We start from the raw sequence: 15,936 nt of genomic DNA, 5'->3' as shown, positions 1-15,936 counted from the left end.
CCCTGTGCAGCCAGCTGCGGGAGATAGTCTTGTGCAAGCATGCTGCACGACTGAGGCGGATGCTTTCACAGATGCAGGTCCTCCCAACTCTTCCTGGAACTGTGCCCCTTCAGGAGACTACGACCACTGCAGAAGTATCCCTGTGCAGCAAGCTGCGGGAGATAGTCTTGTGGCAGCATGTTGCACGACTGAGGTGGTTGCTTTCCACAGGTGCAGGTCCTCTCAACTCTTCATGGAACTGTGCCCCTTCAGGAGACTCAGGCCACTGCAGAAGTATCCCTGTGCAGCCAGCTGAGGGAGATAGTCTTGTGCCAGCATGCTGCACGACTGAGGCGGATGCTTTGCACAGGTGCAGGTCCTCCCAACTCTTCATGGAACTGTGCACCTTCAGGAGACTCAGGCCACTGCAGAAGTATCCCTGTGCAGCCGGCTGCGCGAGATAGTCTTGTGCAAGCATGCTGCACGGCTGAGGCGGATGCTTTCCACAGGTGCAGGTCCTCCCAACTCTTCATGGAACTGTGCCCCTTCAGGAGACTCAGGCCACTGCAGAAGTATCCCTGTGCAGCCAACAGCGGGAGATAGTCTTGTGCCAGCATGCTGCACGACTGAGGCGGATGCTTTCCACAGGTGCAGCTCCTCCCAACTCTTCATGGAACTGTGCCCCTTCAGGAGACTCAGTCCACTGCAGAAGTATCCCTGTGCAGCCAGCTGCGGGAGATAGTCTTGTGCAAGCATGCTGCACGACTGAGGCGGATGCTTTCACAGATGCAGGTCCTCCCAACTCTTCCTGGAACTATTCCCCTTCAGGAGACTACGACCACTGCAGAAGTATCCCTGTGCAGCAAGCTTCGGGAGATAGTCTTGTGGCAGCATGCTGCACGACTGAGGCGGATGCTTTCCACAGGTGCAGGTCCTCTCAACTCTTCATGGAACTGTGCCCCTTCAGGAGACTCAGGCCACTGCAGAAGTATCCCTGTGCAGCCAGCTGAGGGAGATAGTCTTGTGCCAGCATGCTGCACGACTGAGGCGGATGCTTTGCACAGGTGCAGGTCTTCCCAACTCTTCATGGAACTGTGCCCCTTCAGGAGACTCAGTCCACTACAGAAGTATCCCTGTGCAGCCAGCTGCGGGAGATAGTCTTGTGCAAGCATGCTGCACGACTGAGACGGATGCTTTCCACAGGTGCAGGTCCTCCCAACTCTTCATGGAACTGTGCCCCTTCAGGAGACTCAGGCCACTGCAGAAGTATCCCTGTGCAGCCAGCTGCGGGAGATAGTCTTGTGCAGCATGCTGCACGACTGAGGCGGATGATTTCCATAGATGCAGGTCCTCCCAAATCTTCATGGAAATCTGCCCCTTCAGGAGACTCAGGCCACTGCAGAAGTATCCCTGTGCAGCCAGCTGCGGGAGATAGTCTTGTGCCAGCATGCTGCACGACTGAGGCAGATGCTTTCCACAGGTGCAGGTCCTCCCAACTCTTCATGGAACTGTGCCCCTTCAGGAGACTCAGGCCACTGCAGAAGTATCCCTGTGCAGCCAGCTGCGGGAGATAGTCTTGTGCCAGCATGCTGCACGACCGACGCGGATGCTTTCCACAGATGTAGGTCCTCCCAACTCTTCATGGAACTGTGCCCCTTCAGGAGACTCAGACCACTGCAGAAGTATCCCTGTGCAGCCAGCATCGGGAGATAGTCTTGTGCCAGCATGCTACACGACTCAGTCGGATGCTTTCCAGAGGTGCAAGTCCTCACAACTCTTCATGGAACTGTGCCCCTTCAGGAGACTCAGGACACTGCAGAAGTATCCCTGTCTAGCCAGCTGCGGGAGATAGTCTTGTGCCAGCATGCTGCACGACTGAGGCGGATGCTTTCACAGGTGCAGGTCCTCCTAACTCTTCCTGGAACTGTGCCTCTTCAGGAGACTACGACCACTGCAGAAGTATCCCTTTGCAGCCAGCTGCGGGAGATAGTCTTGTGCCAGCATGCTGCACGACTGAGGTGGATGCTTTGCACAGGCGCAGGTCCTCCCAACTCGTCATGGAACTGTGCCCCTTCAGGAGACTCAGTCCACTGCAGAAGTATCACTGTGCAGCCAGCTGCGGGAGATAGTCTTGTGGCAGCATGCTGCACGACTGAGGCGGATGCTTTCCACAGGTCCAGGTCCACCCAACTCTTCATGGAACTGTGCCCCTTCAGGAGACTCAGGCCACTGCAGAAGTATCCCTGTGCAGTCAGCTGCGGGAGATAGTCTTGTGCCAGCATGCTGCACGACTGAGGCGGATACTTTCACAGGTGCAGGTCCTCCCAACTCTTCCTGGAACTGTGCCCCTTCAGGAGACTCAGGCCACTGCAGAAGTATCCCTGTGCAGTCGCTGCGGGAGATAGTCTTGTGCCAGCATGCTGCACGACTGAGGCGGATGCTTTCCATAGGTGCAGGTCCTCTCAACTCTTCATGGAACTGTGCCCCTTCAGGAGACTCAGGCCACTGCAGAAGTATCCCTGTGCAGCCAGCTGCAGGAGATAGTCTTGTGCCAGCATGCTGCACGACTGAGGTGGATGCTTTGCACAGGCGCAGGTCCTCCCAACTCGTCATGGAACTGTGCCCCTTCAGGAGACTCAGTCCACTGCAGAAGTATCACTGTGCAGCCAGCTGCGGGAGATAGTCTTGTGGCAGCATGCTGCACGACTGAGGCGGATGCTTTCCACAGGTCCAGGTCCACCCAACTCTTCATGGAACTGTGCCCCTTCAGGAGACTCAGGCCACTGCAGAAGTATCCCTGTGCAGTCAGCTGCGGGAGATAGTCTTGTGCCAGCATGCTGCACGACTGAGGCGGATGCTTTCACAGGTGCAGGTCCTCCCAACTCTTCCTGGAACTGTGCCCCTTCAGGAGACTCAGGCCACTGCAGAAGTATCCCTGTGCAGCCGCTGCGGGAGATAGTCTTGTGCCAGCATGCTGCACGACTGAGGCAGATGCTTTCAACAGGTCCAGGTCCACCCAACTCTTCATGGAACTGTGCCCCTTCAGGAGACTCAGGGCACTGCAGATGTATCCCTGTGCAGTCAGCTGCGGGAGATAGTCTTGTGCCAGCATGCTGCACGACTGAGGCGGATGCTTTCACAGGTGGAGGTCCTCCTAACTCTTCCTGGAACTGTGCCCCTTCAGGAGACTACGACCACTGCAGAAGTATCCCTGTGCAGCCAGCAGCGGGAGATAGTCTTGTGGCAGCATGCTGCACGACTGAGGCGGATGCTTTCCACAGGTGCAGGTCCTCCCAACTCTTCATGGAACTGTGCCCCTTCAGGAGACTCAGGCCACTGCAGAAGTATCCCTGTGCAGCCAGCTGCGGGAGATAGTCTTGTGCCAGCATGCTGCACGACTGAGGTGGATGCTTTGCACAGGCGCAGGTCCTCCCAACTCGTCATGGAACTGTGCCCCTTCAGGAGACTCAGTCCACTGCAGAAGTATCACTGTGCAGCCAGCTGCGGGAGATAGTCTTGTGCAAGCATGCTGCACGACTGAGGCGGATGCTTTCCACAGGCGCAGGTCCTCCCAACTCTTCATGGAACTGTGCCCCTTCAGGAGACTCAGGCCACTGCAGAAGTATCCCTGTGTAGCCAGCTGCGGGAGATAGTCTTGTGCAAGCATGCTGCACGACTGAGGCGGATGCTTTCCACAGGTGCAGGTCCTCCCAACTCTTCATGGAACTGTGCCCCTTCAGGAGACTCAGTCCACTGCAGAAGTATCCCTGTGCAGCCAGCTGCGGGAGATAGTCTTGTGCAAGCATGCTGCACGACTGAGGCGGATGCTTTCCACAGGTGCAGGTCCTCCCAACTCTTCATGGAACTGTGCCCCTTCAGGAGACTCAGGCCACTGCAGAAGTATCCCTGTGCAGCCAGCTGCGGGAGATAGTCTTCTGCCAGCATGCTGCACGACTGACGCGGATGCTTTCCACAGGTGCAGGTCTTCCCAACTCTTCATGGAACTGTGCCCCTTCAGGAGACTCAGTCCACTGCAGAAGTATCACTGTGCAGACACCTGCGGGAGATAGTCTTGTGGCAGCATGCTGCACGACTGAGGCGGATGCTTTCCACAGGTCCAGGTCCACCCAACTCTTCATGGAACTGTGCCCCTTCAGGAGACTCAGGCCACTGCAGAAGTATCCCTGTGCAGTCAGCTGCGGGAGATAGTCTTGTGCCAGCATGCTGCACGACTGAGGCGGATGCTTTCACAGGTGCAGGTCCTCCCAACTCTTCCTGGAACTGTGCCCCTTCAGGAGACTCAGGCCACTGCAGAAGTATCCCTGTGCAGCCGCTGCGGGAGATATTCTTGTGCCAGCATGCTGCACGACTGAGGCAGATGCTTTCCACAGGTCCAGGTCCACCCAACTCTTCATGGAACTGTGCCCCTTCAGGAGACTCAGGCCACTGCAGATGTATCCCTGTGCAGTCAGCTGCGGGAGATAGTCTTGTACCAGCATGCTGCACGACTGAGGCGGATGCTTTCACAGGTGCAGGTCCTCCCAACTCTTCCTGGAACTGTGCCCCTTCAGGAGAATCAGGCCACTGCAGAAGTATCCCTGTGCAGCCGCTGCGGGAGATAGTCTTGTGCCAGCATGCTGCACGACTGAGGCAGATGCTTTCCACAGGTCCAGGTCCACCCAACTCTTCATGGAACTGTGCCCCTTCAGGAGACTCAGGCCACTGCAGATGTATCCCTGTGCAGCCAGCAGCGGGAGATAGTCTTGTGGCAGCATGCTGCACGACTGAGGCGGATGCTTTCCACAGGTGCAGGTCCTCTCAACTCTTCATGGAACTGTGCCCCTTCAGGAGACTCAGGCCACTGCAGAAGTATCCCTGTGCAGCCAGCTGCGGGAGATAGTCTTGTGCAAGCATGCTGCACGACTGAGGCGGATGCTTTCCACAGGTTCAGGTCCTCCCAACTCTTCATGGAACTGTGCCCCTTCAGGAGACTCAGGCCACTGCAGAAGTATCCCTGTGCAGCCAGCTGCGGGAGATAGTCTTGTGCCAGCATGCTGCACGACTGAGGTGGATGCTTTGCACAGGCGCAGGTCCTCCCAACTCGTCATGGAACTGTGCCCCTTCAGGAGACTCAGTCCACTGCAGAAGTATCACTGTGCAGCCAGCTGCGGGAGATAGTCTTGTGCAAGCATGCTGCACGACTGAGGCGGATGCTTTCCACAGGTGCAGGTCCTCCCAACTCTTCATGGAACTGTGCCCCTTCAGGAGACTCAGGCCACTGCAGAAGTATCCCTGTGCAGCCGGCTGCGGGAGATAGTCTTGTGCCAGCATGCTGCACGACTGAGGCGGATGCTTTCCACAGGTGCAGGTCCTCCCAACTCTTCATGGAACTGTGCCCCTTCAGGAGACTCAGTCCACTGCAGAAGTATCCCTGTGCAGCCAGCTGCGGGAGATAGTCTTCTGCCAGCATGCTGCACGACTGAGGCGGATGCTTTCCACAGGTGCAGGTCCTCCCAACTCTTCATGGAACTGTGCCCCTTCAGGAAACTCAGGCCACTGCAGAAGTATCCCTGTCTAGCCAGCTGCGGGAGATAGTCTTGTGGCAGCATGCTGCACAACTGAGGCGGATGCTTTCCACAGGTCCAGGTCCACCCAACTCTTCATGGAACTGTGCCCCTTCAGGAGACTCAGGCCACTGCAGAAGTATCCCTGTGCAGCCGCTGTGGGAGATAGTCTTGTGGCAGCATGCTGCACGACTGAGGCGGATGCTTTCCACAGGTGCAGGTCCTCCCAACTCTTCCTGGAACTGTGCCCCTTCAGGAGACTCAGGCCACTGCAGAAGTATCCCTGTGCAGCCGCTGTGGGAGATAGTCTTGTGCCAGCATGCTGCACGACTGAGGCAGATGCTTTCCACAGGTCCAGGTCCACCCAACTCTTCATGGAACTGTGCCCCTTCAGGAGACTCAGGCCACTGCAGATGTATCCCTGTGCAGTCAGCTGCGGGAGATAGTCTTGTGCCAGCATGCTGCACGACTGAGGCGGATGCTTTCACAGGTGCAGGTCCTCCTAACTCTTCCTGGAACTGTGCCCCTTCAGAAGACTACGACCACTGCAGAAGTATCCCTGTGCAGCCAGCAGCGGGAGATAGTCTTGTGGCAGCATGCTGCACGACTGAGGCGGATGCTTTCCACAGGTGCAGGTCCTCTCAACTCTTCATGGAACTGTGCCCCTTCAGGAGACTCAGGCCACTGCAGAAGTATCCCTGTGCAGCCAGCTGTGGGAGATAGTCTTGTGCAAGCATGCTGCACGACTGAGGCGGATGCTTTCCACAGGTTCAGGTCCTCCCAACTCTTCATGGAGCTGTGCCCCTTCAGGAGACTCAAGCCACTGCAGAAGTATCCCTGTGCAGCCAGCTGCGGGAGATAGTCTTGTGCCAGCATGCTGCACGAATGAGGTGGATGCTTTCCACAGGCGCAGGTCCTCCCAACTCTTCATGGAACTGTGCCCCTTCAGGAGACTCAGGCCACTGCAGAAGTATCCCTGTGCAGCCAGCTGCGGGAGATAGTCTTCTGCCAGCATGCTGCACGACTGAGGCGGATGCTTTCCACAGGTGCAGGTCCTCCCAACTCTTCATGGAACTGTGCCCCTTCAGGAGACTCAGCCCACTGCAGAAGTATCCCTGTGCAGCCAGCTGCGGGAGATAGTCTTCTGCCAGCATGCTGCACGACTGAGGCGGATGCTTTCCACAGGTGCAGGTCCTCCCAACTCTTCATGGAACTGTGCCCCTTCAGGAGACTCAGGCCACTGCAGAAGTATCCCTGTTCAGCCAGCTGCGGGAGACAGTCTTGTGGCAGCATGCTGCACGACTTAAGCGGATGCTTTCCACAGGTTCAGGTCCACCCAACTCTTCATGGAACTGTGCCCCTTCAGGAGACTTAGGCCACTGCAGAAGTATCCCTGTGCAGTCAGCTGCGGGAGATAGTCTTGTGCCAGCATGCTGCACAACTGAGGCGGATGCTTTCACAGGTGCAGGTCCTCCCAATTCTTCCTGGAACTGTGCCCCTTTAGGAGACTCAGGCCACTGCAGAAGTATCCCTGTGCAGCCAGCTGCGGGAGATAGTCTTGTGCCAGCATGCTGCACGACTGAGGCGGATGCTTTCCACAGGTGCAGGTCCTCCCAACTCTTCATGGAACTGTGCCCATTCAGGAGACTCAGTCCACTGCAGAAGTATCCCTGTGCAGCCAGCTGCGGGAGATAGTCTTGTGCAAGCATGCTGCACGACTAAGGTGGATGCTTTCCACAGGTGCAGGTCCTCCCAACTCTTCATGGAACTGTGCCCCTTCAGGAAACTCAGGCCACTGCAGAAGTATCCCTCTGCAGCCAACTGCGGGAGACAGTCTTGTGCCAGCATGCTGCATGACTGAGGCGGATGCTTTCCACAGGTGCAGGTCCTCCCAACTCTTCATGGAACTGTGCCCCTTCAGGAGACTCAGGCCACTGCAGAAGTATCCCTGTGCAGCCAGCTGCGGGAGATAGTCTTGTGGCAGCATGCTGCACGACTGAGGCGGATGGTTTCCACAGGTGCAGGTCCTCCCAACTCTTCATGGAACTGTGCCCTTTCAGGAGACTCAGGCCACTGCAGAAGTATCCCTGTGCAGCCAACTGCGGGAGATAGTCTTGTGCAAGCATGCTGCACGACTGAGGCGGATGCTTTCCACAGGTGCAGGTCCTCCCAACTCTTCATGGAAATGTGCCCCTTCATGAGACTCAGGCCACTGCAGAAGTATCCCTGTGCAGCCAGCTGCGGGAGATAGTCTTGTGCCAGCATGCTGCACGACTGAGGCGGATGCTTTCCACAGGTGCAGGTCCTCCCAACTCTTCATGGAACTGTGCCCCTTCAGGAGACTCAGGCCACTGCAGAAGTATCCCTGTGCAGCCAGCTGCGGGAGATAGTCTTGTGCCAGCATGCTGCACGAATGAGGTGGATGCTTTCCACAGGCGCAGGTCCTCCCAACTCTTCATGGAACTGTGCCCCTTCAGGAGACTCAGGCCACTGCAGAAGTATCCCTGTGCAGCCAGCTGCGGGAGATAGTCTTCTGCCAGCATGCTGCACGACTGAGGCGGATGCTTTCCACAGGTGCAGGTCCTCCCAACTCTTCATGGAACTGTGCCCCTTCAGGAGACTCAGCCCACTGCAGAAGTATCCCTGTGCAGCCAGCTGCGGGAGATAGTCTTCTGCCAGCATGCTGCACGACTGAGGCGGATGCTTTCCACAGGTGCAGGTCCTCCCAACTCTTCATGGAACTGTGCCCCTTCAGGAGACTCAGGCCACTGCAGAAGTATCCCTGTTCAGCCAGCTGCGGGAGACAGTCTTGTGGCAGCATGCTGCACGACTTAAGCGGATGCTTTCCACAGGTTCAGGTCCACCCAACTCTTCATGGAACTGTGCCCCTTCAGGAGACTTAGGCCACTGCAGAAGTATCCCTGTGCAGTCAGCTGCGGGAGATAGTCTTGTGCCAGCATGCTGCACGACTGAGGCGGATGCTTTCACAGGTGCAGGTCCTCCCAATTCTTCCTGGAACTGTGCCCCTTTAGGAGACTCAGGCCACTGCAGAAGTATCCCTGTGCAGCCAGCTGCGGGAGATAGTCTTGTGCCAGCATGCTGCACGACTGAGGCGGATGCTTTCCACAGGTGCAGGTCCTCCCAACTCTTCATGGAACTGTGCCCATTCAGGAGACTCAGTCCACTGCAGAAGTATCCCTGTGCAGCCAGCTGCGGGAGATAGTCTTGTGCAAGCATGCTGCACGACTAAGGTGGATGCTTTCCACAGGTGCAGGTCCTCCCAACTCTTCATGGAACTGTGCCCCTTCAGGAAACTCAGGCCACTGCAGAAGTATCCCTTTGCAGCCAACTGCGGGAGACAGTCTTGTGCCAGCATGCTGCATGACTGAGGCGGATGCTTTCCACAGGTGCAGGTCCTCCCAACTCTTCATGGAACTGTGCCCCTTCAGGAGACTCAGGCCACTGCAGAAGTATCCCTGTGCAGCCAGCTGCGGGAGATAGTCTTGTGGCAGCATGCTGCACGACTGAGGCGGATGCTTTCCACAGGTGCAGGTCCTCCCAACTCTTCATGGAACTGTGCCCTTTCAGGAGACTCAGGCCACTGCAGAAGTATCCCTGTGCAGCCAACTGCGGGAGATAGTCTTGTGCAAGCATGCTGCACGACTGAGGCGGATGCTTTCCACAGGTGCAGGTCCTCCCAACTCTTCATGGAAATGTGCCCCTTCAGGAGACTCAGGCCACTGCAGAAGTATCCCTGTGCAGCCAGCTGCGGGAGATAGTCTTGTGCCAGCATGCTGCACGACTGAGGCGGATGCTTTCCACAGGTGCAGGTCCTCCCAACTCTTCATGGAACTGTGCCCCTTCAGGAGACTCAGGCCACTGCAGAAGTATCCCTGTGCAGCCAGCTGCGGGAGATAGTCTTGTGCCAGCATGCTGCACGAATGAGGTGGATGCTTTCCACAGGCGCAGGTCCTCCCAACTCTTCATGGAACTGTGCCCCTTCAGGAGACTCAGGCCACTGCAGAAGTATCCCTGTGCAGCCAGCTGCGGGAGATAGTCTTCTGCCAGCATGCTGCACGACTGAGGCGGATGCTTTCCACAGGTGCAGGTCCTCCCAACTCTTCATGGAACTGTGCCCCTTCAGGAGACTCAGCCCACTGCAGAAGTATCCCTGTGCAGCCAGCTGCGGGAGATAGTCTTCTGCCAGCATGCTGCACGACTGAGGCGGATGCTTTCCACAGGTGCAGGTCCTCCCAACTCTTCATGGAACTGTGCCCCTTCAGGAGACTCAGGCCACTGCAGAAGTATCCCTGTTCAGCCAGCTGCGGGAGACAGTCTTGTGGCAGCATGCTGCACGACTTAAGCGGATGCTTTCCACAGGTTCAGGTCCACCCAACTCTTCATGGAACTGTGCCCCTTCAGGAGACTTAGGCCACTGCAGAAGTATCCCTGTGCAGTCAGCTGCGGGAGATAGTCTTGTGCCAGCATGCTGCACGACTGAGGCGGATGCTTTCACAGGTGCAGGTCCTCCCAATTCTTCCTGGAACTGTGCCCCTTTAGGAGACTCAGGCCACTGCAGAAGTATCCCTGTGCAGCCAGCTGCGGGAGATAGTCTTGTGCCAGCATGCTGCACGACTGAGGCGGATGCTTTCCACAGGTGCAGGTCCTCCCAACTCTTCATGGAACTGTGCCCATTCAGGAGACTCAGTCCACTGCAGAAGTATCCCTGTGCAGCCAGCTGCGGGAGATAGTCTTGTGCAAGCATGCTGCACGACTAAGGTGGATGCTTTCCACAGGTGCAGGTCCTCCCAACTCTTCATGGAACTGTGCCCCTTCAGGAAACTCAGGCCACTGCAGAAGTATCCCTTTGCAGCCAACTGCGGGAGACAGTCTTGTGCCAGCATGCTGCATGACTGAGGCGGATGCTTTCCACAGGTGCAGGTCCTCCCAACTCTTCATGGAACTGTGCCCCTTCAGGAGACTCAGGCCACTGCAGAAGTATCCCTGTGCAGCCAGCTGCGGGAGATAGTCTTGTGGCAGCATGCTGCACGACTGAGGCGGATGCTTTCCACAGGTGCAGGTCCTCCCAACTCTTCATGGAACTGTGCCCTTTCAGGAGACTCAGGCCACTGCAGAAGTATCCCTGTGCAGCCAACTGCGGGAGATAGTCTTGTGCAAGCATGCTGCACGACTGAGGCGGATGCTTTCCACAGGTGCAGGTCCTCCCAACTCTTCATGGAAATGTGCCCCTTCAGGAGACTCAGGCCACTGCAGAAGTATCCCTGTGCAGCCAGCTGCGGGAGATAGTCTTGTGCCAGCATGCTGCACGACTGAGGCGGATGCTTTCCACAGGTGCAGGTCCTCCCAACTCTTCATGGAACTGTGCCCCTTCAGGAGACTCAGGCCACTGCAGAAGTATCCCTGTGCAGCCAGCTGCGGGAGATAGTCTTGTGCCAGCATGCTGCACGACTGAGGCGGATGCTTTCCACAGATGTAGGTCCTCCCATCTCTTCATGGAACTGTGCCCCTTCAGGAGACTCAGGCCACTGCAGAAGTATCCCTGTGCAGCCAGCATCGGGAGATAGTCTTGTGCCAGCATGCTGCGCAACTGAGTCGGATGCTTTCCAGAGGTGCAAGTCCTCCCAACTCTTCATGGAACTGTGCCCCTTCAGGAGACTCAGGCCACTGCAGAAGTATCCCTGTGCAGTCAGCTGCGGGAGATAGTCTTGTGCCAGCATGCTGCACGACTGAGGCGGATGCTTTCACAGGTGCAGGTCCTCCTAACTCTTCCTGGAACTGTGCCCCTTCAGGAGACTACAAACACTGCAGAAGTATCCCTGTGCAGCCAGCTGCGGGAGATAGTCTTGTGCCAGCATGCTGCACGACTGAGGCGGATGCTTTCCACAGGTCCAGGTCCACCCAACTCTTCATGGAACTGTGCCCCTTCAGGAGACTCAGGCCACTGCACAAGTATCCCTGTGCAGTCAGCTGTGGGAGATAGTCTTGTGCCAACATGCTGCACGACTGAGGCGGATGCTTTCACAGGTGCAGGTCCACCCAACTCTTCATGGAACTGTGCCCCTTCAGGAGACTCAGGCCACTGCAGAAGTATCCCTGTGCAGTCAGCTGCGGGAGATAGTCTTGTGCCAGCATGCTGCACGACTGAGGCGGATGCTTTCCACAGATGTAGGTCCTCCCAACTCTTCATGGAACTGTGCCCCTTCAGGAGACTCAGGCCACTGCAGAAGTATCCCTGTGCAGCCAGCTGCGGGAGATAGTCTTGTGCCAGCATGCTGCACGACTGAGGCGGATGCATTCCACAGGTGCAGGTCCTCCCAACTCTTCATGGAACTGTGCCCCTTCAGGAGACTCAGTCCACTGAAGAAGTATCCCTGTGCAGCCAGCTGCGGGAGATAGTCTTGTGCAGCATGCTGCACGACTGAGGCGGATGATTTCCACAGATGCAGGTCCTCCCAACTCTTCATGGAAATCTGCCCCTTCAGGAGACTCAGGCCACTGCAGAAGTATCCCTGTGCAGCCAGCTGCGGGAGATAGTCTTGTGCCAGCATGCTGCACGACTGAGGCAGATGCTTTCCACAGGTGCAGGTCCTCCCAACTCTTCATGGAACTGTGCCCCTTCAGGAGACTCAGGCCACTGCAGAAGTATCCCTGTGCAGCCAGCTGCGGGAGATAGTCTTGTGCCAGCATGCTGCACGACTGAGGCGGATGCTTTCCACAGATGTAGGTCCTCCCATCTCTTCATGGAACTGTGCCCCTTCAGGAGACTCAGGCCACTGCAGAAGTATCCCTGTGCAGCCAGCATCGGGAGATAGTCTTGTGCCAGCATGCTGCACGACTGAGTCGGATGCTTTCCAGAGGTGCAAGTCCTCCCAACTCTTCATGGATCTGTGCCCCTTCAGGAGACTCAGGCCACTGCAGAAGTATCCCTGTGCAGTCAGCTGCGGGAGATAGTCTTGTGCCAGCATGCTGCACGACTGAGGCGGATGCTTTCACAGGTGCAGGTCCGCCTAACTCTTCCTGGAACTGTGCCCCTTCAGGAGACTACGACCACTGCAGAAGTATCCCTGTGCAGCCAGCTGCGGGAGATAGTCTTGTGCCAGCATGCTGCACGACTGAGGCGGATGCTTTCCACAGGTCCAGGTCCACCCAACTCTTCATGGAACTGTGCCCCTTCAGGAGACTCAGGCCACTGCAGAAGTATCCCTGTGCAGTCAGCTGCGGGAGATAGTCTTGTGCCAACATGCTGCACGACTGAGGAGGATGCTTTCACAGGTGCAGGTCCTCCTAACTCTTCCTGGAACTGTGCCCCTTCAGGAGACTCAGGCCACTGCAAAAGTATCCCTGTGCAGCCAGCTGCGGGAGATAGTCTTGTGCCAGCATGCTGCACGACTGAGGCGGATGCTTTCCACAGGTCCAGGTCCACCCAACTCTTCATGGAACTGTGCCCCTTCAGGAGACTCAGGCCACTGCAGAAGTATCCCTGTGCAGTCAGCTGCGGAGATAGTCTTGTGCCAGCATGCTGCACGACTGAGGCGGATGCTTTCCACAGATGTAGGTCCTCCCAACTCTTCATGGAACTGTGCCCCTTCAGGAGACTCAGCCCACTGCAGAAGTATCCCTGTGCAGCCAGCTGCGGGAGATTGTCTTCTGCCAGCATGCTGCACGACTGAGGCGGATGCTTTCCACAGGTGCAGGTCCTCCCAACTCTTCATGGAACTGTGCCCCTTCAGGAGACTCAGGCCACTGCAGAAGTATCCCTGTTCAGCCAGCTGCGGGAGACAGTCTTGTGGCAGCATGCTGCACGACTTAAGCGGATGCTTTCCACAGGTTCAGGTCCACCCAACTCTTCATGGAACTGTGCCCCTTCAGGAGACTTAGGCCACTGCAGAAGTATCCCTGTGCAGTCAGCTGCGGGAGATAGTCTTGTGCCAGCATGCTGCACGACTGAGGCGGATGCTTTCACAGGTGCAGGTCCTCCCAATTCTTCCTGGAACTGTGCCCCTTTAGGAGACTCAGGCCACTGCAGAAGTATCCCTGTGCAGCCAGCTGCGGGAGATAGTCTTGTGCCAGCATGCTGCACGACTGAGGCGGATGCTTTCCACAGGTGCAGGTCCTCCCAACTCTTCATGGAACTGTGCCCATTCAGGAGACTCAGTCCACTGCAGAAGTATCCCTGTGCAGCCAGCTGCGGGAGATAGTCTTGTGCAAGCATGCTGCACGACTAAGGTGGATGCTTTCCACAGGTGCAGGTCCTCCCAACTCTTCATGGAACTGTGCCCCTTCAGGAAACTCAGGCCACTGCAGAAGTATCCCTCTGCAGCCAACTGCGGGAGACAGTCTTGTGCCAGCATGCTGCATGACTGAGGCGGATGCTTTCCACAGGTGCAGGTCCTCCCAACTCTTCATGGAACTGTGCCCCTTCAGGAGACTCAGGCCACTGCAGAAGTATCCCTGTGCAGCCAGCTGCGGGAGATAGTCTTGTGGCAGCATGCTGCACGACTGAGGCGGATGCTTTCCACAGGTGCAGGTCCTCCCAACTCTTCATGGAACTGTGCCCTTTCAGGAGACTCAGGCCACTGCAGAAGTATCCCTGTGCAGCCAACTGCGGGAGATAGTCTTGTGCAAGCATGCTGCACGACTGAGGCGGATGCTTTCCACAGGTGCAGGTCCTCCCAACTCTTCATGGAAATGTGCCCCTTCAGGAGACTCAGGCCACTGCAGAAGTATCCCTGTGCAGCCAGCTGCGGGAGATAGTCTTGTGCCAGCATGCTGCACGACTGAGGCTGATGCTTTCCACAGGTGCAGGTCCTCCCAACTCTTCATGGAACTGTGCCCCTTCAGGAGACTCAGGCCACTGCAGAAGTATCCCTGTGCAGCCAGCTGCGGGAGATAGTCTTGTGCCAGCATGCTGCACGACTGAGGCGGATGCTTTCCACAGATGTAGGTCCTCCCATCTCTTCATGGAACTGTGCCCCTTCAGGAGACTCAGGCCACTGCAGAAGTATCCCTGTGCAGCCAGCATCGGGAGATAGTCTTGTGCCAGCATGCTGCGCAACTGAGTCGGATGCTTTCCAGAGGTGCAAGTCCTCCCAACTCTTCATGGAACTGTGCCCCTTCAGGAGACTCAGGCCACTGCAGAAGTATCCCTGTGCAGTCAGCTGCGGGAGATAGTCTTGTGCCAGCATGCTGCACGACTGAGGCGGATGCTTTCACAGGTGCAGGTCCTCCTAACTCTTCCTGGAACTGTGCCCCTTCAGGAGACTACGAACACTGCAGAAGTATCCCTGTGCAGCCAGCTGCGGGAGATAGTCTTGTGCCAGCATGCTGCACGACTGAGGCGGATGCTTTCCACAGGTCCAGGTCCACCCAACTCTTCATGGAACTGTGCCCCTTCAGGAGACTCAGGCCACTGCAGAAGTATCCCTGTGCAGTCAGCTGCGGGAGATAGTCTTGTGCCAGCATGCTGCACGACTGAGGCGGATGCTTTCCACAGATGTAGGTCCTCCCAACTCTTCATGGAACTGTGCCCCTTCAGGAGACTCAGGCCACTGCAGAAGTATCCCTGTGCAGCCAGCTGCGGGAGATAGTCTTGTGCCAGCATGCTGCACGACTGAGGCGGATGCATTCCACAGGTGCAGGTCCTCCCAACTCTTCATGGAACTGTGCCCCTTCAGGAGACTCAGTCCACTGAAGAAGTATCCCTGTGCAGCCAGCTGCGGGAGATAGTCTTGTGCAGCATGCTGCACGACTGAGGCGGATGATTTCCACAGATGCAGGTCCTCCCAACTCTTCATGGAAATCTGCCCCTTCAGGAGACTCAGGCCACTGCAGAAGTATCCCTGTGCAGCCAGCTGCGGGAGATAGTCTTGTGCCAGCATGCTGCACGACTGAGGCAGATGCTTTCCACAGGTGCAGGTCCTCCCAACTCTTCATGGAACTGTGCCCCTTCAGGAGACTCAGGCCACTGCAGAAGTATCCCTGTGCAGCCAGCTGCGGGAGATAGTCTTGTGCCAGCATGCTGCACGACTGAGGCGGATGCTTTCCACAGATGTAGGTCCTCCCATCTCTTCATGGAACTGTGCCCCTTCAGGAGACTCAGGCCACTGCAGAAGTATCCCTGTGCAGCCAGCATCGGGAGATAGTCTTGTGCCAGCATGCTGCACGACTGAGTCGGATGCTTTCCAGAGGTGCAAGTCCTCCCAACTCTTCATGGATCTGTGCCCCTTCAGGAGACTCAGGCCACTGCAGAAGTATCCCTGTGCAGTCAGCTGCGGGAGATAGTCTTGTGCCAGCATGCTGCACGACTGAGGCGGATGCTTTCACAGGTGCAGGTCCGCCTAACTCTTCCTGGAACTGTGCCGCTTCAGGAGAC

This window comes from Ambystoma mexicanum, chromosome 6p (genome assembly GCF_040938575.1).
Source record: "Ambystoma mexicanum isolate Mex_15411 chromosome 6p, UKY_AmexF1_1, whole genome shotgun sequence".
Lineage (NCBI taxonomy): Eukaryota > Metazoa > Chordata > Amphibia > Caudata > Ambystomatidae > Ambystoma > Ambystoma mexicanum.
The sequence above is the reverse complement of the archived record's forward strand: the minus strand, read 5'-3'. Positions refer to the sequence as shown.